This window comes from Macaca mulatta, chromosome 20 (assembly GCF_049350105.2).
Source record: "Macaca mulatta isolate MMU2019108-1 chromosome 20, T2T-MMU8v2.0, whole genome shotgun sequence".
NCBI classification, from domain to species: Eukaryota; Metazoa; Chordata; class Mammalia; order Primates; family Cercopithecidae; genus Macaca; species Macaca mulatta.
Window position 1 is genome coordinate 29,486,259 of NC_133425.1, and position 24,536 is coordinate 29,510,794.

Genomic DNA, 24,536 nt, shown 5'->3' on the forward strand with positions numbered 1-24,536 from the left:
GAAGAAAGTTGTAAACAAAACTTTCTATTTTTATTTATTTATTTTTTGTATGTCTCATCATTTTTGGTTGACAGTGACATTTTAAAACCCAAAGCTGGGCGCGGTGGCTCATGCCTCTAATCCCAGCACTTTGGGAGGCCGAGGTGGGTGGATCACGAGGTCAGGAGATCGAGACCATCCTGGCTAACACGGTGAAACCCCTTCTCTACTAAAAATACAAAATATTAGTCGGGCGTGGTGGCGGGCGCCTGTAGTCCCAGCTACTCAAGAGGCTGAGGCAGGAGAATGGCGTGAACCCGGGAGGCGGAGCTTTCAGTGAGCCAAGATCCCACCACTGCACTCCAGCCTGGGTGACAGAGTGAGACTCCGTCTCAAAAAAAAAAAAAAAAAAAAAGTGTGGCAGCTCTGAAAATTAGATTCCGCCCCTCCCCAGGCTTTGTTATTGTCACTGTGCGTTGCTGCTGCTGTTTGTTATGTGACTCCCTAGACTAATTCAGTCGCATTTGTATTCTATGTTGTGTGGCCACTGAAGTCTACTGTTGGAGCAGTCAGCCCAGTTAGCTTAGTTGTCAGCTAATGATTGGGCAGAGATTTTCTTAAATGCCTTTCACGAAGGAGTCTCCGAGCTTTTCCGAGGGGCTCTATGTGTGTGTCTCAGTGTTCCACAGGCAGTCGACAGTACTGCTCTAATTTTCCCTTCCTGCTGGCACAGAGCCACAAGGTCAGCTAGAGGTGACAGCATAGGGTCTTCTCAGGTCTTTCCTCCGTATGTTCATAGTCCTAGACATGCTGGTGACCTAGGAATTCCTAAGAATATGTCAGAGCTTTGCTCTCTATGGATATGGCATGGTTTTCTTTCCTTTTAAGGTTTTTTGTCAGCCTCTTACATCTCCAACTGGTACCACCCCAGGCACTTGTGATGTTAAACAGTTGTCACTGCCTGTTTTTGTTTGTTTTCAACAAATGCCCTAGGCATATGACTGTTAGTAAAGGGAAAGTCCTGAGTCAGGTCAAATAAAGATAAACCCTGAGGGCCAGGCACGGTGGCTCATGCCTATAATAGGCACGGTGGCTCATGCCTATAATCCCAGCACTTTGCGAGACCAATGTGGGCGGATCACATGAGGTCAGGAGTTCGAGACCAGCCTGGCCAACATGGTGAAACCCCATTTGTATTAAAAATACAAAATTAACTAGGCATGGTGGTGCATGCCTGTAGTCCCAGCTACCCGGGAGTCTGAGAATCACTGGAACCCAGAAGGCAGAGGTTGCAGTGAGCCAAGATTGTGCCACTGTACTCCAGCCAGGGTGACAGAGCAAGACTCCATCTCAAAAACAACAACAACAACAACAACGACACTACAACAAAAAAACAATAAACCCTGATAAACCCTGAGAACAGAGCTTTTCAAGGAGTCACCGGATAGGTCAAATAATGACACTTCTCTGGAAACGGGGCTTTTGTTGAGGTTCAAACCTGTTCTGCCCCTCCAATGGCTGCTAGGCTATTGGTTCTCACAGGTCTCTTAGTTGTGAGGCTCTTGGTTTTCAAGATTGCTATGGATCGAGGGAGAGGAGAACGGGAGCAAGGCAAGTTAAAACTCCACAAAGTTTACTCTCCTTACTAGGATTCAGCTGTTTTTTCTTGAAAAACCATGCCTTGGAGGCCGGGCATGGTGGTTTATGCCTGTCATCCCAGCACTTTAGGAGGCCAAGGCGGGTGGATCACCTGAGGTCAGGAGTTAGAGACCAGCCTGTCGGACATGATGAAACCCCGTCTCTACTAATAATACAAAAATTAGCTGGGTGTGGTTGTGCACGCCTGTAATCCTAAGCTACTTGGGAGGCTGAGGCAGGAGAATTGCTTGAACCTAAGAGGTGGAGGTTGCAGTGAGCCAAGATAAACCATGCCTTGGATTGTAATAGCTAGCCTTTGGTTAATTTATAGAGTTCTGAAAAAGCTGATTTGGGCATTTTTTGCCTGTGTTCTCATTGCTTTTATGGGGGAATGGATTTTTGGAAGTCTTTACTCTGCCATTGCAGAGTATTTCTCTCCTGCTTCCTTCATACACTAGGAGAAACCCTAGGTCTGGTAGCCAAGATCCTGACTCAGTTGGCACAGTGAAGAATCCCAGCCTCTCATTCCTTTCCAGACCTAATTCATTAGCGGACCCAGAGCTCCTTGATTGAAGGAGGTAATCAGTTCCCTGGAGGAAGGTCCTTGCAGCATAAATCTTTCTTCAAGCCTTTCCCAAGTGACCTAAGACCACTCACCAGGATGTCTGTGCCCTGGGGAGAGGCAATATCCAAGCTCCTTAGGGATTACTAGACATGGGCTTATTCCTAGGGACCCAAAACGCCAGTGTGCTCCCCTAGTCAAAATAAGGGCTTAAGGGGGTCAGGTGATAGATGGAATCTTAATTCCAGGCCTCCTCAGTGGGCCCTGGTGGTTCACAGACCCATCCTGTGGTTATTTCCTCAATGCCAGGAAAAACCTAGAATAGACATATTTGGTAGTTGGCATAGTCATTAATGAGACACTCAGAGATACTGGAAGATCCTATCACATGTCAGAAATTCAAGAGAAGGAGCCGTGCAGTTACATGTGAAACTGAAGGGCTGATTCAGAAGACCAACACACAAACAACAGGAGTCCCAAAAGAAGAGAACAGGAACAGTGGAGTGGGAAATTTGAGTCTGAAGAGTAAAATGACTTACATGAATAAAGATAAGCATCTAGACATAGCCTGATAAAATCCCTGAGTCCCAGAAATAGAAAAAAACACCTTATAAGCTTCCAGACAACAAGATTAGGTTCCTTATAAAGGAACGAGAATCCTCTAAGGGTGCCCATCTACAATACTACAAGCCAGGAGATAGTAGAATATAGATTGCTAAGAGAAAAAGAATGTGACTAAAGAATCAAAACCAACCAGTGTCATCGCCTAACCAAGGCAAAAGAAAGACAATTTCTGGCTTACAAGATTCAGTGCGTATATCACCTACATGCCCTCTGAGGGATTTCCTTAAGAAAATTCTCTCAGTAGTGGTTACAAATTCACGATAATGACAGATGAAGAGGTAAGGTAGCAGAGTTAGCAATGAATTATCCAATAGGGAGAGAGAGTTCAGCTTAAACGGTGGAGGATAGACTGGGAATGTGTGCATCAAGTGTTTAGAGACTGTTTTGCAGAAGTGATTAATGAAAATCTTAATAATAGTTCCAGCATAGTGGTTTACACCTGAAATCCCAGCGCTTTGGGATGCTGAGCTAGGAGGATCATTTGAGGCCAGCAGTTCAAGATCAGCCTGGGCAACACAGTGAGACCCTGTCTCTATCAGGCCTCTGAGCCCAAGCTAAGCCATCATATCCCCTGTGACCTGCACGTATAAATACAGATGGCCTGAAGCAACTGAAGATCCACAAAACAAGTGAAAATAGCCTTAACTGATGACATTCCACCATTGTGATATGTTCCTGCCCTACCCTAACTGATATGATATATTCTCCCCCACCCTTAAGAAGGTAGTTTGTAATATTCTCCCCTGCCTTTAAGAAGGTACTTTGTAATATTCTCCCCACCCTTGAGAATGTACTTCGTACGCCTATCCCAAACCCGTAAGAACTCATGATAATCCCACCACCCTTTGCTGACTCTCTTTTCAGACTCAGCCCGCCTGCACCCTGGTGAAATAAACAGCCTTGTTGCTCACACAAAGCCTGTTTGGTGGTCTATTCACATGGACGTGCGTGACATTTGGTGCCAAAACCTAGAACAGGAGGACTCCTTCGGGAGACCAGTCCCCTGTCCTCACCCTTCACACTGTGAGGAGATCCACCTATGACCCTGGGTCCTCAGACCTACCAGTCCGAGGAACGTCTCACCAATTTCAAATCGGGTAAGCAGTCTTTTCACTCTCTTCTCCAGCCTCTCTTGCTACCCTTCAATCCCCCTCTCTCGCTACCCTTCAATCTCCCTGTCCTTCCAATTCCAGCTCTTTTTCTTCTCTAGTAGAGACAAAAGAGACACATTTTATCCGTGGACCCAAAACTTCGGCGCCAGTCACGGACTCGAGAAGACATCTTCCCTTGGTGTTTAATCACTGCGGGGACACCTGCCTGATTATTCACCCACACTCCATTGGTGTCTGATCACTGCGGGGATGCCTGCCTTGGTCACTCACCCACATTCCCTTGGTGGCAAGTCAATTGTGGGGACACCTGCTTTGGCTGCTCACCCACACTGCAGCCCAGGGCTGCTCACCACCCCCTTCTCCATGTCTCTACCTTTCTCTTTAAACTCACCTCCTTCACTATGGGCAACGTTCCGCCCTCGATTCCCCCTTCTTCTCCCTTAGAGAAGGGAGCAGCGAATTATGCAATAGGGAGAGTTCAGCTTAGAGTTAAAAGAGTTCAGCTCCCTGTGTTCTCAAAAACTTAAAACCTCTTCAACTCACACCTGACCTGAAACCTAAATGCCTTATTTTCTTCTGCAATATGGCTTGACCCCAATACAAACTTGACAATGGTTCCAAATAGCCAGCAAATGGCGCTTTTGATTTCTCCATCCTAAAAGACCTAGATAATGTTTGTTGTAAAATGGGCAAATGGTCTGAGGTGCCTGACATCCAGGCATTCTTTTACACATCAGTCCCTCCCTAGTCTTTGCTCCCAATGCAACTCGTCCCAAATCTTTCTTCTTTCTCTCCCATCTATTCCTTCAGTCTCCACCCCAAGCTTGAATTTGAATCCTCCTTTTCTACGAACCCATCTGACCTCTCCCCTCCTCCCCAGGCTGCTCCTTGCCAGGCCAAGCCAGGTCCCAATTCTCCCTCAGCCTCCGCTCACCCACCCTATAATCCTTCTATCACCTCCCCTCGTCACACCCAGTCCAGCTTACAGTTTTTTAACGCGACTAGCCGTCCCCCATCTGCCCAACAATTTCCTCTCAGAGAGGTGGCTGGAGCTGAAGGCACAGTCAAGGTTAATGCTCCTTTTTCTTTATCCGACCTCTCCCAAATCAGTTAGCATTTAGGCTCTTTTTCATTAAATATAAAAACCCAACCTAGTCCATGGCCCATTTGGCAATAACCCTTAGATGCTTTACCGCCCTTTACCCAACATTAGAAAAAGCTCCAAAAATTAGACTCTGGCCCTCAAACCCCACAACAGGACTGAATTAACCTTGCCTTCAAGGTGTACAATAATAGAGTAGAGGCAGCCAAGTAGCAACGTATTTCTGAGTTGCAATTACTTGCCTCCACTGTGAGATAAACCCCAGCCACATCTCCAGCACAAAAGAACTTCAAAACGCCTGAACCTCAGTGGCCAGGCATTCCTCCAGGACCTCTTCCCCCAGGATCTTGCTTCAAGTGCCAGAAATCTGGCCACTGGGCCAAGGAATACACAAAGCCCGGGATTCCTCCTAAGCCATGTCCCATCTGTGTGGGATCCCACTGGAAACGGGACTGTCCAACTTGCCCAGCAGCCACTGCCAGAGCCCCTGGAACTCTGGCCCAAGGCTCTCTGACTGACTCCTTCCCAGATATTCTCGGCTTAGCGGCTGAAGACTGATGCTGCCCGATCGCCTCGGAAGCCTCCTGGACCATCAGAGATGCTTTGGGTAACTCTTACAGTGGAGGGTAACTCCATCCCCTTCTTAATCAATACAGAGGCTACCCACTCCACATTACCTTCTTTCCAAGGAACTGTATCCATTGCCTCCATAACTGTTGTGGATATTGACAGTCAGGCTTCTAAACCTCTTAAAACTCCCCAACTCTGGTGCCAACTTGGACAATATTCTTTTATGCACTCCTCTTTTATGCACTCCTTTTTAGTTATCCCCACCTGCCCAGTTCCCTTATTAGGTTGAGACATTTTAACCAAATTATTTGCTTCCCTGACTATTCCTATGCTACAGCCACACCTTAATACCTCTCTCCACAACTCATTATTCTGTTATGGATCTCAAACATGCTTCCTTTACTATTTCTTTGCACCCTTCATCCCAGCCTGTCTTCGCTTTCACTTGGACTGACACTGACACCCATCAGGCTCAGCAACTTACCTGGGCTGTACTGCCGCAAGGCTGCAGGGACAGCCCCCATTACTTCAGTCAAGCCCTTTCTCATTATTTGCTTTACTTCCATCCATCTGCTTCTCACCTTATTCAATATTTTAATGACTTTCTACTTTGTAGTCCCCCCTACAAATCCTCCCAAAAGGACACCCTCCTGTTCCTCCAACATCTATTCTCAAAGGGATATCTCGTATCCCCCTCCAAAGCCCAAATTTCTTCCTCATCCATTACCTATCTTGGCAAAATTCTTCATAAAAACACACGTGCTCCCATGTCCAGATAATCTCCCAAACCCCAACCCCTTCTTCAAAGCAACAACTCCTTTCCTTCCTAGGCATGGTTAGGTATTCCGCCTTTGGATACCTGGTTTTGCAGTCCTAACTAAATCATTATATAAACTCACAAAAGGAAACGTAGCTGACTTCATAAATCCTAAATCCTTTCCCCATTCCTCTTTCCATCCCTTAAAAACAGCCCTAAAAGCTGCTCCCACACTAGCTCTCCCTAACTCATCCCAACCCCTTTTCTTTTTTTTTTTTTTTTTTTTTGAGACGGAGTCTCACGCTGTTGCCCAGGCTGGAGTGCAGTGGCGCGATCTCGGCTCACTGCAAGCTCCGCCTCCCGGGTTCCCGCCATTCTCCTGCCTCAGCCTCCTGAGTAGCTGGGACTACAGGCGCCCGCCACCGCGCCCGGCTAATTTTTTGTATTTTTAGTAGAGACGGGGTTTCACTCCAACCCCTTTTCATTACACACAGCTGAAGTGCAGGGCTGTGCAGTCGGAATTCTTACACAAGAGCCAGGACCGCACCCTGTAGCCTTTCAGTCCAAACAACTTGACCTTACTGTTTTAGGCTGGCCCCCACATTATTCCTGATACCACACCTGACCCCCATGACTGTATCTCTCTAATCCACCTGGCATTCACTGCATTTCCCCACCTTTCCTTCTTTCCTGTTCTTCACCCTGATCACACTCGGTTTATTGATGGCAGTTCCTCCAGGCCTAATCGCCACTCACCAGCAAAGGCAGGCTATGCTATAGTATCTTCCACATCTATCATTGAGGCTGCTGCTCTGCTCCCCTCCACTACCTCTCAAGCCAAACTCAAGCCAAACTCATTGCCTTAACACAGGCCCTCACTCTTGCAAGGGGACTATGGGTCAAAATTTATACTGACTCTAAATATGCCTTCCATATCCTGCACCACCATGCTGTTATATGGGCTGAAAGAGGTTTCATCACTACGCAAGGGTTCTCCATCATTAATGCCTCTTTAATAAAAACTCTTCTCAAGGCCCTTTTAATTCCAAAGGAAGCTGGAGTCAGTCACTTCAAGGGCCATCAAAAGGCGTCAGATCCCATTGGTCAGGGCAATGCTTACAATGATAAGGTAGCTAAAGAAGCAGCTAGCATTCCAACTATATCCCTCACGGCCAGTTTTTCTCCTTCTCATCGGTCACTCCCACCTACTCTCCCACTGAAACTTCCACCTATCAATCTCTTCCCACACAAGGCAAATGATTCTTGAACCAAGGAAAATATCTCCTTCCAGCCTCACAGGCCCATTCTATTCTGTCATCATTTCATAACCTCTTCCATGTAGGTTACAAGCTGCTAGGCCACCTCTTAAAACCTCTCATTTCTTTTCCATTGTGAAAATCTATCCCCAATCCACCACTCTTGACTCCCTTTTGGAGTGGATAGATGATCTTTGCTGACAGGGCACACTCCAATACTTTCACCCTGATGAAGTCCTATTCTTTACTTTTATACTCACTCTTATTTTTGTTCCCCTTCTTATGCCACCCTCTACCTCTCCCCAGCTATCTCCACCACCCTATCAATCTCACTCACTCTCCTAGCCGTTTCTAATCCTTCTTTAACAAACAATTGCCGGTTTTGCATTTCTCTTTCCTCCAAAATTGCCGAGGCCCTGATTTACTCATTGCTGAAAAAGGAGGACTGTATATTTTTAAATGAAGAGTGTTGTTTTTTCCTAAATCAATCTGGCCTGGTATATGACAACATAAAAAAACTCAAGGATAGAGCCCAAAAACTCACCAACCAAGTAAATAATTATGCTGAACCCCCTTGGACACTCTCTAATTGGATGTCCTGAGTACTCACAATTCTTATTCCTTTAATACCTATTTTTCTCCTTTTATTCAGACCTTGTGTCTTCCATTTAGTTTCTCAATTCATACAAAATTGCATCCAGGCCATCATCAATAATTCTATACAACAAATGCTCCTTCTAACAACCCCACAATATCACTCCTTACCCCAAAATCTTTCTTCAGTTTAATCTCTCCTACTGTAGTTTCTCATACTGCCCCTAATCCTGCTCGAAGCAGCCCTGAGAAACATCGCCCATTATCTCTCCATACCACCCCCCCAAATTTTCGCCACCCCAACACTTCACCACTATTTTGTTCTGTTTTTCTTATTAATATAAGACAGGAACGTCAGGCCTCTGAGCCCAAGCTAAGCCATCATATTCCCTGTGACCTGCATGTGTACATCCAGATGGCCTGAAGCAACTGAAGATCCACAAAACAAGTGAAAATAGCCTTAACTGATGACATTCCACCATTGTGATTTGTTCCTGCCCCACCCTAACTGATATGATATATTCTTCTCCCACCCCCTTAAGAAGGTACTTTGTAATATTCTCCTGTGCCCTTAAGAAGGTACTTTTTCTGTAATCCCAGCACTTTTGGAGGCCAAGGCGGGCAGATCACAAGGTCAGGAGATCGAGACCATCCTGGCTAACATGGTGAAACCCTGTCTCTACCAATTAGTTGGGCGTGGTGGTGGGCAACTGTAGTCCCAGCTACTCAGGAGGCTGAGGCAGGAGAATCACTTGAACCCGGGAGGCAGAGCTTGCAGTGAGCTGAGATCACACCACTGCAGTCCATCCAACCCCGGGCGACAGAGCGAGACTCCGTCTCAAAAAAAAAAAAAAAAAAAGGTACTTTGTAATATTTTCCTGCCCTTGAGAATATACTTTGTACGCCTATTCCAAACCCATAAGAACTAATGATAGGCCGGGCGCGGTGGCTCAAGCCTGTAATCCCAGCACTTTGGGAGGCCGAGACGGGCGGATCACGAGGTCAGGAGATCGAGACTATCCTGGCTGACACGGTGAAACCCCGTCTCTACTAAAAAATACAAAAAACTAGCCGGGCGAGGTGGCGGGCGCCTGTAGTCCCAGCTACTTGGGAGGCTGAGGCAGGAGAATGGCGTAAACCCGGGAGGCGGAGCTTGCAGTGAGCAGAGATCCGGCCACCGCACTCCAGCCTGGGTGACAGAGCGAGACTCCGTCTCAAAAAAAAAAAAAAAAAAAAGAAAATTAGCCTGGCCTAGTGATATGCCTTAGTATTCCCAGCTACTTGGGTAGCTGAGGCAGGAGGATCCCTTGAGCTTAGGAGTTTGAGGTTGCAGTAAACTATGATTATGCCACTGCACTCCAGCCCAGGTGACAGAATGAGATCTTGTCTCTTTAAAAAATAAATGAATAAAACTAAAAGAAAAGACCAATTCAAGGTACTGGCAGTAGGACTCTAGGTGGCAGGAATAGTGTTACTCACATTTTTTTCTTTTTTCTTTTCTTTTCATTTTTTTTTTGAGATGGAGTTTCACTCTTGCTGCCCAGGCTGGAGTGCAATGGCATGATCACGGCTCAGTGCAACCTTTGCCTCCCAGGTTCAAGCGATTCTTCTGCCTCAGCCTCCCTAGTAGCTGTGATTACAGGCACCCACCACCATGCCCTAATTTTTTTTTTTTTTTTGAGACAGAGTCTCGCTCTGCCTCCCAGGCTGGAGTGCAGTGGCCGGATCTCAGCTCACTGCAAGCTCCGCCTCCCGGGTTCACGCCATTCTCCTGCCTCAGCCTCCCGAGTAGCTGGGACTACAGGCGCCGCCACCTCGCCCGGCTAGTTTTTTGTATTTTTTTTTTTAAGTAGAGACGGGGTTTCACCGTGTCAGCCAGGATGGTCTCGATCTCCTGACCTCGTGATCCGCCCGTCTCGGCCTCCCAAAGTGCTGGGATTACAGGCTTGAGCCACCGTGCCCGGCCTTTTTTTTTTTTTTTTTTTTGTATTTTTAGTAGAGACAGGGTTTCATTACATTGGCTGGGCTGGTCTCGAACTCCTGACCTCAGGCAATCCACCCACCTCAGCCTCCCAAAGTGCTGGTATTACAGGCATGAGCCACCACACTCAGCCATATGGCTTTTTTTTTTTTTTTTTTTTTTTTTTTTTTGAGACGGAGTCTCGCTCTGTCACCCAGGCTGGAGTGCAGTGGCCGGATCTCAGCTCACTGCAAGCTCCACCTCCCGGGTTCACGCCATTCTCCTGCCTCAGCCTCCCGAGTAGCTGGGACTATAGGCGCCCGCCACCTCGCCCGGCTAGTTTTTTTTTTGTATTTTTTAGTAGAGACGGGGTTTCACCGTGTTCGCCAGGATGGTCTCGATCTCCTGACCTCGTGATCCGCCCGTCTCGGCCTCCCAAAGTGCTGGGATTACAGGCGTGAGCCACCGCGCCCGGCCAGCCATATGGCTTTTATAACAACAACAACAACAACAACAAAATCCTCATAATAGATTAGAACAAAAAATAGTAAACTATCTCAGTAAAACTCAAGGACTGGGGAGAGTGGGAGAGTTAGAAGCATGCTAAAGGCAGCATCTTTCAGGGAGTGATGGAGTGGGCAAGCATAACATTTTGATGGAGCAGGATTATTTACCACGTATCCATAGAGCAATTTAAGGATATGATTGTTAGGAAATAAGATAAACTCTAGCAGGTTAGCAAAGGGAAGGCTGGGTGCGGCGGTTCACGCCTGTAATTCCAGCACTTTGGGAGGACGAGATGGGTGGATCACTTGAGGTCAGGAGTTTGAGACCAGCCTGGCCAACATGGTGAAACCCCGTCTCTACTAACAATACAAAAATTAGCCAGGCATGGTGGCATGCACCTGTAGTCCTAGCTACTCGGGGGGCTGAGGCAGGAGAATCACTTGAACCCAGGAGGCAGAGGTTGCAGTGAGCCGAGATCATGCCACTGCACTCTAGCCTGGGTGACAGAGTGAGACTCTGTCTGAAAAAAAAAAAAAGGGGGGAATTAACAGGAACTTGATGAAACCCACAAAAGTTAAAGAAAAAAAAAAGGCACAGAGAAAAACATTAATGAAATGTAAATAGTAAATATAAAATAAGGCAGAAAGAAAGTATATTGCTTATTGAAATAAATATGAACAGGCTGAATTAACCTATTATAAGTCAGAGGTTGGCTGGGCACTCTGTCTCATGCCTATAATGCCAGCACTTTGGGAGGCTGAAGTGGGAGGATCATGTAAGGCCAAGAGTTCACGACCAGTCTGGGCAACATAGTGAGATACCTTCTCTACAAAAAAATTAAAAATCAGCTGAGCATGGTGGTGCACACCTGTACTCCCAACTATTTAGGAGGCAGAGGCTGGAGGATCACTTGAGCCCTGGAGTTTGAGGCTACAGTGAGCTATAATTGTGCTACTACACTCCATCCTGGGTGACAGGGAGATAACCTGTCTCAAAAACAAACAACAGTCAGAGCTTGTCAAACCAAATTACTTTTAAAATCTAGCCATATGCAATGTATAGGAAATGCACATAAAACAAAGTGACAAAAATGTTGAAAATTAATAGATGGACAAAAAAATTCCAGGCCAAGAAAACATGATTGAGGGGGGTGGGTATCATTGAGATTCTAATCATGTTTATTTCTTGGTTTGAGTGGTGATTATAAAGGATATTTTGTTTTGTAATACTATCTTAGACTGTCTATTTTTCTACGAATATTTATGTATGTGGATGTTTCATAACTGTGGTAGGCAGAATAATGGCCATTATTCTGATGTCCTAAAATACCCACACCCTAATCCCTGGAACATGTGAATGTCTTATTTTACATGGCGAAGGGATTTTGCTGGTATGATTAAGGGCTTTGAGATGGGGGTTGTCTTGGATTATCCAGGGGGGCACAATGTAATCATGTTGGTCTTTAAAATCAGAGACTCGGCCATCCCAGCACTTTGGGAGGCCGAGGCAGACGGATCACCTGAGGTCAGGAGTTCGAGACCAGCCTGGCCAACATGGTGAAACCCCCAACTCTATTAAATATGCACAAATTAGCCAGGCGTGGTGGCGCATGCCTGTAATCCCAGCTACTCAGGAGGCTGAGACAGGCGAATCGCTTGAACCTGGGAGGTGGAGGTTGCAGTGAGCCAAGATCACACCACTGCACTCCAGGCTGGGCAACAGAGCAAGACTCCATCTCAAAAAGAAGAAAATAAAAATAAAATCAGAGACTTATTTCTGATTTTGATCAGAGGGAGATGTGATTGTGGAAGAATGGTCGGAAATGCAGTGTGACTGACTCTGAAGATTGAGGGAGGGGCCTCTGGAAGCTGGAAGAGAGAGTGAAACAGACTGTCCCCTAGAGCCTCCAGGAGGGAACACAGCCCTAAGGACACCCTGATTTGATTTCATTTATTTATTATTTTTTGTTGTTGTTTTACAACAATCTCTTGTCCAACAGAAACACCTTGATTTTAGCCCATGAGACTCATGTCAGACTTCAGACTTATGGAATTGTAATATGATAAATCTGTGGGTTTTTTTTTTTTTTTGAGATGGAGTCTTGCTCTGTCACCCAGGCTGGAGTGCAGTGGTGCAATCTCAGCTCACTGCAACCTCCACCTCCCAGGTTCAAGCAATTCTCCTGCCTCAGCCTCCCGAGTAGCTGGGACTACAGGCGTGTACCACCACATATGGCTATTTTTTTTTTTTTAATACTAAAAGTAGAGACAGGGTTTCACCATGTTAGCCAGGATGGTCGCCATCTCCTGACCTCATGATCCACCTGCCTCGGCCTCCCAAAGTGCTGGGATTACAGGTGTGAGTCACTGCACCCAGCCAAATCTGTGTTGTTTCAAGCCACTAAATGTGCTGTAATTTGTTACAGCCATAGAAAACAATACAATAGGCCAGGTGCGGTGGCTCACTCCTGCAATCCCAGCACTTTGGGAGGCCGCGGCGGGCAGATCACCTGAGGTCGGGAGTTCGAGACCAGTCTGACCAACATGGAGAAACCCCATCTCTACTAAAAATACAAAATTAGCCAGGTGTGGTGGCGCATGCCTGTAATTCCAGCTACTCAGGAGGCTGAGGCAGGAGAATCTCTTGATCCTGGGAGGTGGAGGTTGCAGTGAGCAGAGATCGTACCACTGCACTCCAGCCTGGGCGACAAGAGCAAAACTCGATCTGAAAACAAAACAAAAAACAACAACAACAAAAGAACAGGAAAGAAAAGAAAAATAATACAACAGCAAAAAAAAGATTTTAAAAATTGGCCTTACTGTTAAGCCTCTGCGTTACCTCCCTTCTAAGTTTCCACATTACACTTTTAAAATGAATCTGAATTTGAATTTTAATCTGAATCTGAATTTTAAAATGAAAATGAATTTGAACCCCGACCTCAGATGATCCACCTGCCTTGGCCTCCCAAAATGTTGGGATTACAGGCGTCAGCCACCATGCCCAGCCATGAATCTGTAATTTTCTCATGGCCATGGCTTTGTGAGTCGACAGTTATGGGAAATACAAAGTAGAAAGAGTGCTGAACTTGAAGATTAGGGGCAAGAGTGGTAGTTCCAGCTTTGCTGTGTCACTTGGAGCCTACCGCTTTCCCTCTCTGAGCCTATAGCCTTCATTATTTTATTTTGTTTTTTGAGACAGGGTCTCACTCTGTCGCCCAGGCTGGAGTTCAGTGGCACAAACATGGCTCACTGCAGCCTCGACCTCCCAGGTTCCAGCAATCTTCCCGCTTCAGCCTCCTGAGTAGCTGGGACTACAGGCGCCTGCCACCATGCCCAGCTCATTTTTTTACTTTTTGTAGAGATGAGGTCTCACTATGTTGCCCAGGCTGGTCCTAAGCTCTAGTGGACCTCCTGTCTCTGCCTCACAAAGTGCTGGGATTACAGGAGTGAGCCACCATGCCCAGCCCCTTAATTATTTTAATACCCAATTATAAATTGAACAAAATATTTAACTAGATACTATATAGGAGTATAACCCTCCCCAAATCACAAATTCTACTTATATAAAATTCTTAAATACAGTATAGAATTTACTTCTTTCTATTCAACTTTTAGGCAACTGTAAGAATTTCAGATCCAACACATATAAATCTCAAGTCATTCCTTGTCATGACCCAGGGACTTCGAGCTATAAAATTAAACAGGCAGCAAATATCCCACAGGAGAATATCCCTCTTAGAGGGCAAGCAACCTGTCCCAAAGTAACCCACTGAAAGTATGAACGCTGAAATGTTTCAAGGAAATAAAGAAGGGTATGTTGAATGCCTGTTGATACAGTAAGTAGTTTTAAATTATTGAAAATGTCATTTATTGTCTATTCAATGACTTTCAGTAAAATGAAAAACATTTATAGGATTTTTCATGAGCTAATAAATCACTGTCTGCCCTCTAGCTGATGAGTGGTCATGATGGAGCCTCACAGACACCTGGGACATTGGTCATGGCCTTCAAGACCCATGGAAGCCACAGGGACCCTGGCCTGTCACTGCTACTCAGAAGCGTTGTAGGTACCTCCTCATACCATGGATCTACCAGACTCCTGACGTGGCCTCTTCTAGTGCCCACTGTTTCCATTCACTTTTTCTGGGTCTGGTTTTCAAACTTCCCAAGAGACTGGATCTGATCAGCCAGGTAGGCGTGATCCAGTTAGGCAGCATTTCTAGGCCCACACACCTCAGAGACCACCGAGCCAACCTACAGCAGTCCACTGGCATCTGGGCAGGACATTTGTTGGGGGGGTGCCTGGTGAATTATAGGTGATCAGCAGCCCTGGGCTTGCCAATGACATACCGGTGGCATCCTCAGCAATTGTGACAATCAAATCTTCCCCCATCCCTTTCTAATACTTAGGCCTAGTTTGAATCACTGTTAGGGACAGTGGAGTTCAGATCCCAATGCACAGGCCAGTCAGGGATCTGAGAGGAGAAAGTGGGGTATCATAACATTCGGTCCCTTCACTCAGAAGGCACTGCAGCCAGGCACGGTGGCTCACGCCTGTAATCCCAGCACTTTGGGCGGATCATGAGGTCAAGAGATCAAGACCATCCTGGCCAACATGGTGAAACCCCATCTCTACTAAAAATTCAAAAATTAGCTGGGCGTGGTGGCGTGTGTCTGTAATCCCAGCTACTTGGGAGGCTGAGCAGGAGAATCTCTTGAACCAGGAAGTCGGAGGTTGCAGTGAGCCGAGATCATGCCATTGCACTCCAGCCTGGCGACAGAGCAAGACTCCATCTCAAAAAAAAAAAAGGGACTATAGACGTGGCTGCCACCTGAATTAGGAGGACACCTCTCTAGTACAAGGCCTTGAGTTCCTGAACTGGGATTTCTCCTACCCTGGGGACTTTGAGGCACATAATCATTTAAATTGGAGAAAGAGGCTAGGCACAGTGGCTCACACCTGTAATCCCAGTACTTTGGGAGGCCGAGGTGGGCAGATCACTTGAGGTCAGGAGTTTGTGACCAGCCTGGCCAACATGGCAAAACCCATCTCTACTAAAAATACAAAAATTAGCTGGGTGTGGTGGCACGCACCTGTAATCCCAGCTACTTGGGAGACTGAGGCACGAGAATTGCTTGAACCTGGGAGATGGAGGTTGCAATGAGCTGAGATCACGCCACTGCACTCCAGCCTGGGTGACAGAGCAAGACTCCATCTCAAAAAAAAAAAAAAAAAAAACAAGGCTGGGCACGGTGGCTCACGCCTATAATCCCAGAACTTTGGGAGGCCAAGGCGGGCGGATAGGAGATCGAGACCATCCTGGCTAACACAGTGAAACCCCATCTCTACTAAAAATACAAAAAATTAGCCAGGCGTGGTGGTGGGCGCCTGTAGTCCCAGCTACTAGGGAGGCTGAAGCAGGAGAATGGCGTGAACCTGGGAGGCAGAGGTTGCAGTGAGCTGAGATCCTGCCACTGCACTCCAGCCTGGGTGACAGAGCAAGACTCCGTTTCCAAAAAAAAAAAAAGAAAAGAAAAGAAAATTAGAATAAGAGTACTACACAAATAGAAGCATACTTGAAGGGCAGGGAACTGCTTTTTATTTTGTTATAAAAGCCACGTATGTGAATGGTAGAAGGTTAGGAAATACAGAGTAGCAGAAATGAGAGTAACTCTATTCCTACACCTAGAGAGTCCCACTGCCAACACCTTGAATGGGTCTTTTGTAACTTTTCTTTCTTTTTTTTGTTTTTATTTTTTACTTTTTTTTTTCTTTTTTAAGAGATGGGGGTCTTGATGTGTTGACCAGCCTGGTCTCAAGCAATCCTTTCACCTCGGCCTCCCAAAGTGCTGGGATTACAGATGTGAGCCAGCATGCCTGGCTCTTTTTTTTTTTTTTTAAAGAGACAGGGTCTCGCTCTGTTGCCCAGGCTGGAGTGCAGTGTCATGATCATAGCTACTGTAGCCTTGAAACTCCTGGGCTCAAGGCATCCTCCTGCCTTAGCCTGCAGTATAGCTGGGACTACAGGTGAGGACAATCATGCTCGGCTAATTTTTTATATTTTTTTGTAGAGATGGGGTCTCGCTATGGTGCCCAACCTGGTCTCCAACTCTTAGCCTCAAGTAATCCTCCCACACTGGCCTCCCAAAGTGCTGGAGTTACAGGCATGAGCCATGGTGCCTGGCCTTTTTTCTGTCTTTTCTGAGTTCAGCATGGACCTAGCATAGAATGTCACCTCCATGACTGTTGAATGAGTAAACAAGTTATTCCTTGCCCTTAAATTAGAAGATAGAATGAGGTGATCTCTAAGAAAAGTCTTCTCTAAAATTCTAGAAAAAAATAGAGTAGGGCAGTGGCATCAAGCCTAGAATGCATATGTGTATGAATACATGCATCTATCCATCTATCTCATATATCTATATATCTCGCCTGTATCTCAATCACTTAGCCCAGGGCCTGCCACCTCAGGAAGATCCAGTAAATGGGAGCCATTGTTACCATCACATTCCTGTTCTCCAGGGAGGCTCAAGGATGCTCACCTCCTTTTCCCCAAACTCCAAGTCCCTCAGCCCAGTTGCTGCTCTAGAAGCCTAGGCAGAAAATGGTTCCTTAGACCAGGCCTTATGACTCCCGGCCTGCCAAAGGAGTGAGACTTTTTTTTTTTTTTTTTTTGAGACAGAGTCTCGCTCTGTCGCCCAGGCTGGAGTGCAGTGGCCGGATCTCAGCTCACTGCAAGCTCCGCCTCCCGGGTTCACGCCATTCTCCTGCCTCAGCCTCCCGCGTAGCTGGGACTACAGGCGCCCGCCACCTCGCCCGGCTAGTTTTTTGTATTTTTTTAGTAGAGACGGGGTTTCACCGTGTTAGCCAGGATGGTCTCGATCTCCTGACCTCGTGATCCGCCCGTCTCGGCCTCCCAAAGTACTGGGATTACAGGCTTGAGCCACTGCGCCCGGCCGAGACTTCTTTTTTATAAGAACACCCTTTTCATAGTGGTCTTTTAAGTTTTATTTTGAAGTTGCTAAAAAAAAAAAAAAAAAACGAAGAAGAGGAACAAGAAGAAGCCTGCCTTGATTAGAAAAATTGGGAAAAGAGGCCAGGTGCAGTGGCTCACACCTGTAATCCCAGCACACCTCTCTTCTCGGCCAAGGTGGGAGGATCACTTGAGCCCAGGAGTTTGAGAACAGCGTGGACAACATAGTGAGACCCCATCTTTACAAAAAAAATAAAAAATTAGCCGGGTGGGCTGGGCGTGGTGGCTCATGCCTGTAATCCCAGCTACTCAGGAGGATCAAGCAGGATGATCGCTTGAGCTCAGGAGCTGGAGGCTGCAGTGAGCTGCACTCCAGTCCAGGTGACAGAGCAAGATCTTGTCCCTCAACCAAAAAAACAAAAAACAAAACAAAACAAAAAAAAAAACTGGGGAAAGAGATTTTATAGATAAGGAAGTAGAGCCAGAGAGGGTAAGAGACTTGCTGGGGTACCACAGTCAAGCATCACTTCCCTCTCTTACGTGACTCTCAACTCCAGAATGTCACTAAGAAGTGGCCAGAGCAGTGGACTCAGGGATGGGCATCTGGGTTCCAATCCTTGTTGCTCTATTCACTAGCTGTGTGCCCCTGGGCAAGTCACTTCACGGTCCTAGACCTCAGTTTACTTATCTGTAAAACTGGGAGAATAGCGCCTTGCTGGGAAGTAGCGAGGACCAGATAAATTGCAAATGTACCCAGCCCAGTGCTGACACATAGTAACTCAGTGGCAGTTGCAGGCCAGGGGAACAGTCATTAACTCATTGCCAGAGGTGCCAGAACTGGACAGGGGGAAAGGTGTCCTGAGTGGGAGATCCAGGTCTTGGGGTGCTTGGACTCTGGATCTCTGGGAAGGGGAATCCCCAACTCTGCTTCCCAAGTAGCTAGAAACTGACTTAAGAGGGGGGCAGTGTACAGGGAACACTGAAAGGCCGCTGTAAATGATGGCTGGAGTTAGCCTCATCTGAACTCTGGGTTTGAGTACACACTCTGAAGTCAGATGATACGGATTCAAATCTGCCTCTACTATATACGATGGGACAAGTGACTTCACTTCTCCGTGCCTTGCTTTTCTCATCTGTCAAGTGGAAATAATAAGAGTACTTACCTCACTAAGTTGTTGAAATGATTTTGTAAGATTATGCATGTAGTGCTCTGAGAACATTCACCTAGCTCAATGTTAGCGTTTTTTTTTTTTTTTTTTTTTTTTTTAGACTGAGTCTCACTCTGTCACCCAGGCTGGAGTGCAGTGGTATGATCTCAGCTCACTGCAACCTTCACCTGCCAGATTCAAGTGATTCTCCTGCCTCAGCCTCCTGAGTAGCTGGGACTACAGGCATGCACCACCACGCCCGGCTTATTTTTGTATTTTTAGTAGAGACAGGGTTTCACCATGTTGGCCAGGCTGGTCTTAAACTCCTGACCTCAGGTGATCTGCCCACCTTGGCCTCCCAAAGTGCTGGGATTTCAGGTGTGAGCCATCACACCCAGCTGCTGCTATTTTGTTTTATAGGGTCCAGAATTACTCAGATAATTGCTTGGAGTTAGGGTTGAGATCCTCACCCAAGTTGAGTGAGACCAGATGGACCCTAATCACCCTTTCTGGAGGTGCTTAGCTTCAAGTTTGGGTCAAGTCGAATTGCACAGCTGTGAAAGAGGTGGACTGAGTTAAATCAGTGTTGAACAAGAGCATAGCAAGACCTGGTTGTTTTGCTTATCTTCTGTATGCTACAATTTCAAAATTTACCGTGTAAAAATTAAGCTCTCTCTGGAAAAGGATATTAGTGTTATTGGAATAGTCTCTGAATTTAATGGTCTGTTAAAGCCCACAGGGAAAGAATAAGACGAGGAATAGGGTCTGAGGGAGGAGGCAGAGTTCTGATGAAGATGATGGCAAGAGATGGGGAAGTCCTTGGCCAGGAAGGGGAGAGAGGGAGTCCTGGTGAATGCCCTGTGGCTGTGCTCTAGGAAAGTGGTCAGTCCTGAGGGCAGGTGGCAGCCTGACGTTCCAGAAACATGGTACTCTATATGCAGGAAATCCCAGCCAGCCTAGAGACTCTGGTGCCCACAGGGGGAACAGGACAGAAGTCATGCAGTGTACGGGACCCCTGTGGGCTTGGAAAGTGATGCCAGTAGCAACCAAGGTGAACTAGAGATCAGACGCTCCTCACCACCAGCACGTGCATGCACACACACCCTCATTCTCTAGGTAGGCAGCACCTCCTGAACTGCGGTGTGCCCTTAAGAGTGAGTGAAAGCCCCAATGGCAAATGAGATGGGATTTCCGTTTGGAGTCATAAATTGTTTCATAGAAATATTTGAATATTTATCAGAATATGTACCCAAAATAACTCAGCCAGCCTGGTGCCTGCATGTTTTGGGTAGTGGCCAGAGTCCCCTCTCAAGCCTGCTAGTCCATTCCCCACCCCCTATCTTACTTCCAGACTTGGTAAGTAGATAGTTTTGGCAATCAGACAGACTTGGTTAAGCCTAGCTTCTGTCACTATCTGTGTGACCCTGGAAAAGTTATTGTACCTGACTTCTCTGAACCTGTTTCTTCATCACTAAAATCATGCACTTCTTTACAGGAGTTGTCAGGAAAATGCAATGTAAGAATAAGGTGAGGGTGGTTTTCAAATGATAAAATTATATATATATATATAATTTTTCCTCCTCCATACGCACACACAAACGCACACACGGAGGAAGGTATAGGTGTCAAATCTTTTTTTTTTTTTGAGACAGATTCTCGCTCTGTGGCCCAGGCTGGAGTGCAGTGGTGCAATCTTGGCTCATTGCAACCTCCACCTCCCAGATTCAAGCGATTCTCCTGCCTCAGTCTCCTGAGTAGCTGGGATTACAGGTGCGTGGCACCACACCCGTCTAATTTTTGTATTTTTAGTAAAGCAGGGTTTCACCATGTTGGCCAGGCTGGTCTTGAACTCCTGACCTCAAGCGATCTGCCTGCCGCAGCCTCTCAACGTGCTGGGATTACAGGCGTGAGCCACTGAGACCAGCCTAAATTCAATTATTAAACTCCTTGAGATAACTAAAGGGTAGCCGGACGCGGTGGCTCATGCCTGTAATTCCAGCACTTTGAGAGGCCGAGGCAGGAGGATTGCTTGAGCCCAGGAGTTCCAGACCAGCCTGGACAACATAGCGAGATCCTGACTCTACAAAAAATAGAAAAATTAGCCGGACGTGGTGGCGCGTGTCTGTAGTCCCAGCCACTCGTGAGGCTGAGGTGGGAGGATCACCTGAGCCCTCTGTAGATCGAAGCTGCAGTGCACCGCTGCACTCCAGCCTGGGGGACAGTCTCAAAACAAAACAAAACAAAACAAAACAAAAGGGGAGGGAGGGCGGGAAGACTTAAAGACCCCTGAGCCAGGGCCATTATTATTTAATTTGGCCGGGTCTCTGAACCAGTCTGAGGAAGCTTGGGTTTCTATCCTTCCCGACTGAGCCACAGACCTGAGTCTTGACTCCGGAGAAATCACCCCAGCCTGTTTTTCTATCTGTGACACGGGAACGGCAGCTCCTGCCTCGCGAGGTGCAGTGAGAATGAGAAGCGCCGTGTGTGGCGCGCCTGACACGGTCAGCTCGCGGGTGGAGGCCTGAAGCAGAACGCCCTCGGGCGCCCGCCCTTGCAGCCGCACTGGAGACCGGGGATGGCTCTGGCCACGCCTCTGCAGACTGCGGCAACGCGAGGGAGCGCTGGTTTCCACGGTTGCAGCGTAACGCCCTCCTTCCCGGCCTCAGCTTTCCTGACTGCATAACGGGCATACAGTGGGTTCCATGGCACAAGGGAGCCGAAGAAGCTGCCTGCCCCCAGCTCGCCTGGGATCCTCACGCCCCTATAACAGCCGGGGAAACCAAGGCCCGGAGGGGCCACGAAGCTGCCCACGGCCCAGATCGCGAGTGCGGACCCTGCAGGAGGGTCTGGCCTAGATGCGAGTGTCCCGCCGCAGCGCAGGCGAGGCGGAGCAACACATCCCCTACCCGCGTACTGCAGGCCGCAGACGGAGACAGCGCAGCACTACGCACTGCTGGGTCGCCCGAGGGCTCCGCAGCTGCGGGTCGGGAACACGCGGCGCGCGCCCGCGCCCCAACCGGAAGTCCGCCACTGACCGCTCTAGCACGCGCCAGGGCTGCGTCGGTGGCCTTAACCCTTCCCACGGCCGCGCAGCCAGCCTTTGTCTCCTCGGAGCGCCACAAAGGCTGGAAGGGCAGCGGGGCCTGTGGGTGCCGAGCTGCAGACACCTTCACTGTGAGCACAGCCCTGAGCCAGAGCCTAGGCGCCCAACGGGGCTGGTTTCACTCGGTCCAGCCGCACCTACCCGTGCCCTCACCAGATCTTAAGATAGAGACATTAAAACCTCCACCGGGCCGCGGCACAGGATAACAGAGTTTTACTTTCTGTTTTGGCATAGCATTGCCTCCATTTCCTAGAGTGCACGTAATAAATACCGCTGGTGATTCCAAAATATAAAAGTTGAAAATATTTACTTTACAAAAATTTGGTTCCCATACCGCTTTTAAGGCCATTCTCTGCACTTGGTTCCCACTGCTCCTGATGTGGTTCAAAGATGGATGACCCCAAAGACGAGGAAAAGATTATTGGCTCCATTTTTTTAGATGAGGCAACTAAGGTCTAGACAGGGGAAGGGACTTGTCCCAAATCACAGAGCAAATCAGTTTAAATCAGGAATAGCTCCATTCCTATCCCGCATCCTGCCCTTTCACTACGCCACGGCTGCCTGGCTGCCCTGAGGAACAAAGGAGGGCCGGGCAAGAACGCCATTACCAACTGCAAATCCACAGGCAAATGCAAGAGGACGGAAAGTAAGTTCTTGGGCTCTGCCCTTGTGCTGTCCCCAGTGGGGTCCTGGGGTCATCCCTGCCTTCACAGCCATGTACAGCGATACCCAGTTAACTGATGGGGGGATTCTGCCACTTGCTGGGTATGCCTGTGCCACCAGTGCACTCACTCTGGGCCTGGGGAAATAACCACAGGATGAATTTGGGGATCCACTGTGTCCACTGTGAAATGGACCTGAGCTAAAACTCCATTGATCACTGGATCTCAGAGATCTTTGGGCCTTGAGAACAGAATTGGATGCTATAGGAGAAATGTAACCAGAAAAGGATTAGGATTTTGCCAGTAGAGAAAGGGAGATGTGCTTGCTTTCATTCATTTATCATTAATGAGCACCTACTGTATGCCAGACACCATACTAGGCCCTAGGAAGACAGAGATTATGAGACAGATGTGGCCTTATTCTGGCAGGGGAAGTGAGATGAAGGAGGTGAAAAAGAGGAAGTACAGCAGTGACTAACCAGGGACCTGACCTAGTCTGAAGGTCAGGGAACCTTGGAGGAGGTGAAATCAAACCCAAAGCCTGAGATGAGAGAGAAGGGGAGGGTGGAGGGAAGGAAAGGGCTTCACAGACAGAGGGAACAGGAGTGCTAACAGCCTGGCCAGCTTCCTTGTGGTAGATGTTCTATGCATGAGTTGGAGGAGAGCTTGGGGAAAGGGGCAGGAGATGTGGGCAGGGACCAAATCCAGCAGGGGCTTGTCTACCATAAGGAACTTGGTGGGAGAACTTCATGGCCAAAAACAGGTGTGGAAGGGACCAAGCAGCCCATGTGGCTGGAGGGCAGGACATGAGATGAAGATGACTAGAGCAGGGAGTGAGGAGGTGGAGAAGGTGATCAGAAGCCGAAGCTGGGAGGCCTGGAATGCCTGGCTGCAAAACTCAGCCATTCCCCTGGAAGCCATGCAAGTGAACAGCAAGAAGGAGAGTGGGACACCAGGGAGCAGTAGGGAATTGCCGGAACTGGAGGGCAGAGACTCCGCCCCCAGGGCAGTCAGTGTTCTGCACCCCCCACCCACCTACCCCACCCCCAACCCCCGCCCCATGACCACTCCAGGAGGCAAACTCAGTATCTCAGAACGTCTGCTTTCAAGGGTAGCTGGAGTCCAGATTCCTTTTTTTATTTTTGGTGGAGACAGGATCTCACTCTGCCGCCCAGGTTGACGGGCAGCAACACATAGCTCACTGTATTCTCAACTCCTGGGCTCAAGCAGTCCTCCTGCCTCAGCCTCCCAAAGTGCTGGGATTACAGTGTGAGCCACGGCATCCGGCCTGAGTCCAGATTTTTATATGAAATCACTTGATTTTAATGTTGCCAACATGTTCAACACCATGTAAGCCAAACAAATCACATTCACAGGCTGGCACCTCTAAGCTTTGCAGCATGTTAGCGTCACCTGAGGAGATTTTAAAAATCTCAGGGCCCTTGGCCGGGCGCGGTGGCTCATGCCTGTAATCTCAGCAGTTTGGGAGGCCAAGGTGGGAGGATCACCTGAGGTCAGGAGTTCGAGACCAGCCTGGACAACATGGTGAAATCCTGTCTCTACTAGAAATAAAAAAATTAGCCAGGCGTGGTGGCGGGCACCTGTGATCCCAGCTACTTGGGAGGCTGAGGCACGAGAATGGCTTGAACCCGGGAGGTGGAGGTTGCAGTGACCCAAGATCATGCCACTGCACTCCAGCCTGGGCGACAGAGCTAAACTCAAGACTCAACAAAACAAAACAAAACAAAAAATCCCAGGGCCCAGGTTGCACATAATACCAATTTAAAATGTCGGGGGGGTGGGGCCGGGTGCCGTGGCTCACGCCTGTAATCCCAGCACTTTGGGAGGCCGAGGCAGACGGATCACAAGGTCAGGAGATTGAGACCATCCTGGCTAACATGGTACAACCCCGTCTCTACTAAAAAAAAAAAAAAAAAAAAAAAGCCGTGGCCCGTGCCTATAGTCCCAGCTACTCGGGAGGCTGAGGCAGAA

At 47.8% G+C, this 24,536-nt stretch overlaps 1 protein-coding gene and 2 long non-coding RNA genes across 6 annotated transcripts in view; 1 reads left to right on the forward strand and 2 right to left on the reverse strand.

Moving 5' to 3' along the window:
* Positions 1 to 24,536, reverse strand: part of BCL7C (BAF chromatin remodeling complex subunit BCL7C) — a 63,491-nt gene that overhangs the window by 24,256 nt on the left and 14,699 nt on the right. The gene's annotated exons all lie outside the window — the stretch shown is intronic.
* Positions 6,605 to 12,559, forward strand: LOC144338007 (uncharacterized). Its single transcript, XR_013411713.1, has 2 exons — positions 6,605 to 9,139; positions 12,259 to 12,559. It is a non-coding gene; the product is annotated as an uncharacterized LOC144338007 (long non-coding RNA).
* Positions 16,391 to 17,733, reverse strand: LOC144337998 (uncharacterized). Its single transcript, XR_013411704.1, has 2 exons — positions 17,622 to 17,733; positions 16,391 to 17,313 (listed from the first exon to the last, which is right to left on the reverse strand). It is a non-coding gene; the product is annotated as an uncharacterized LOC144337998 (long non-coding RNA).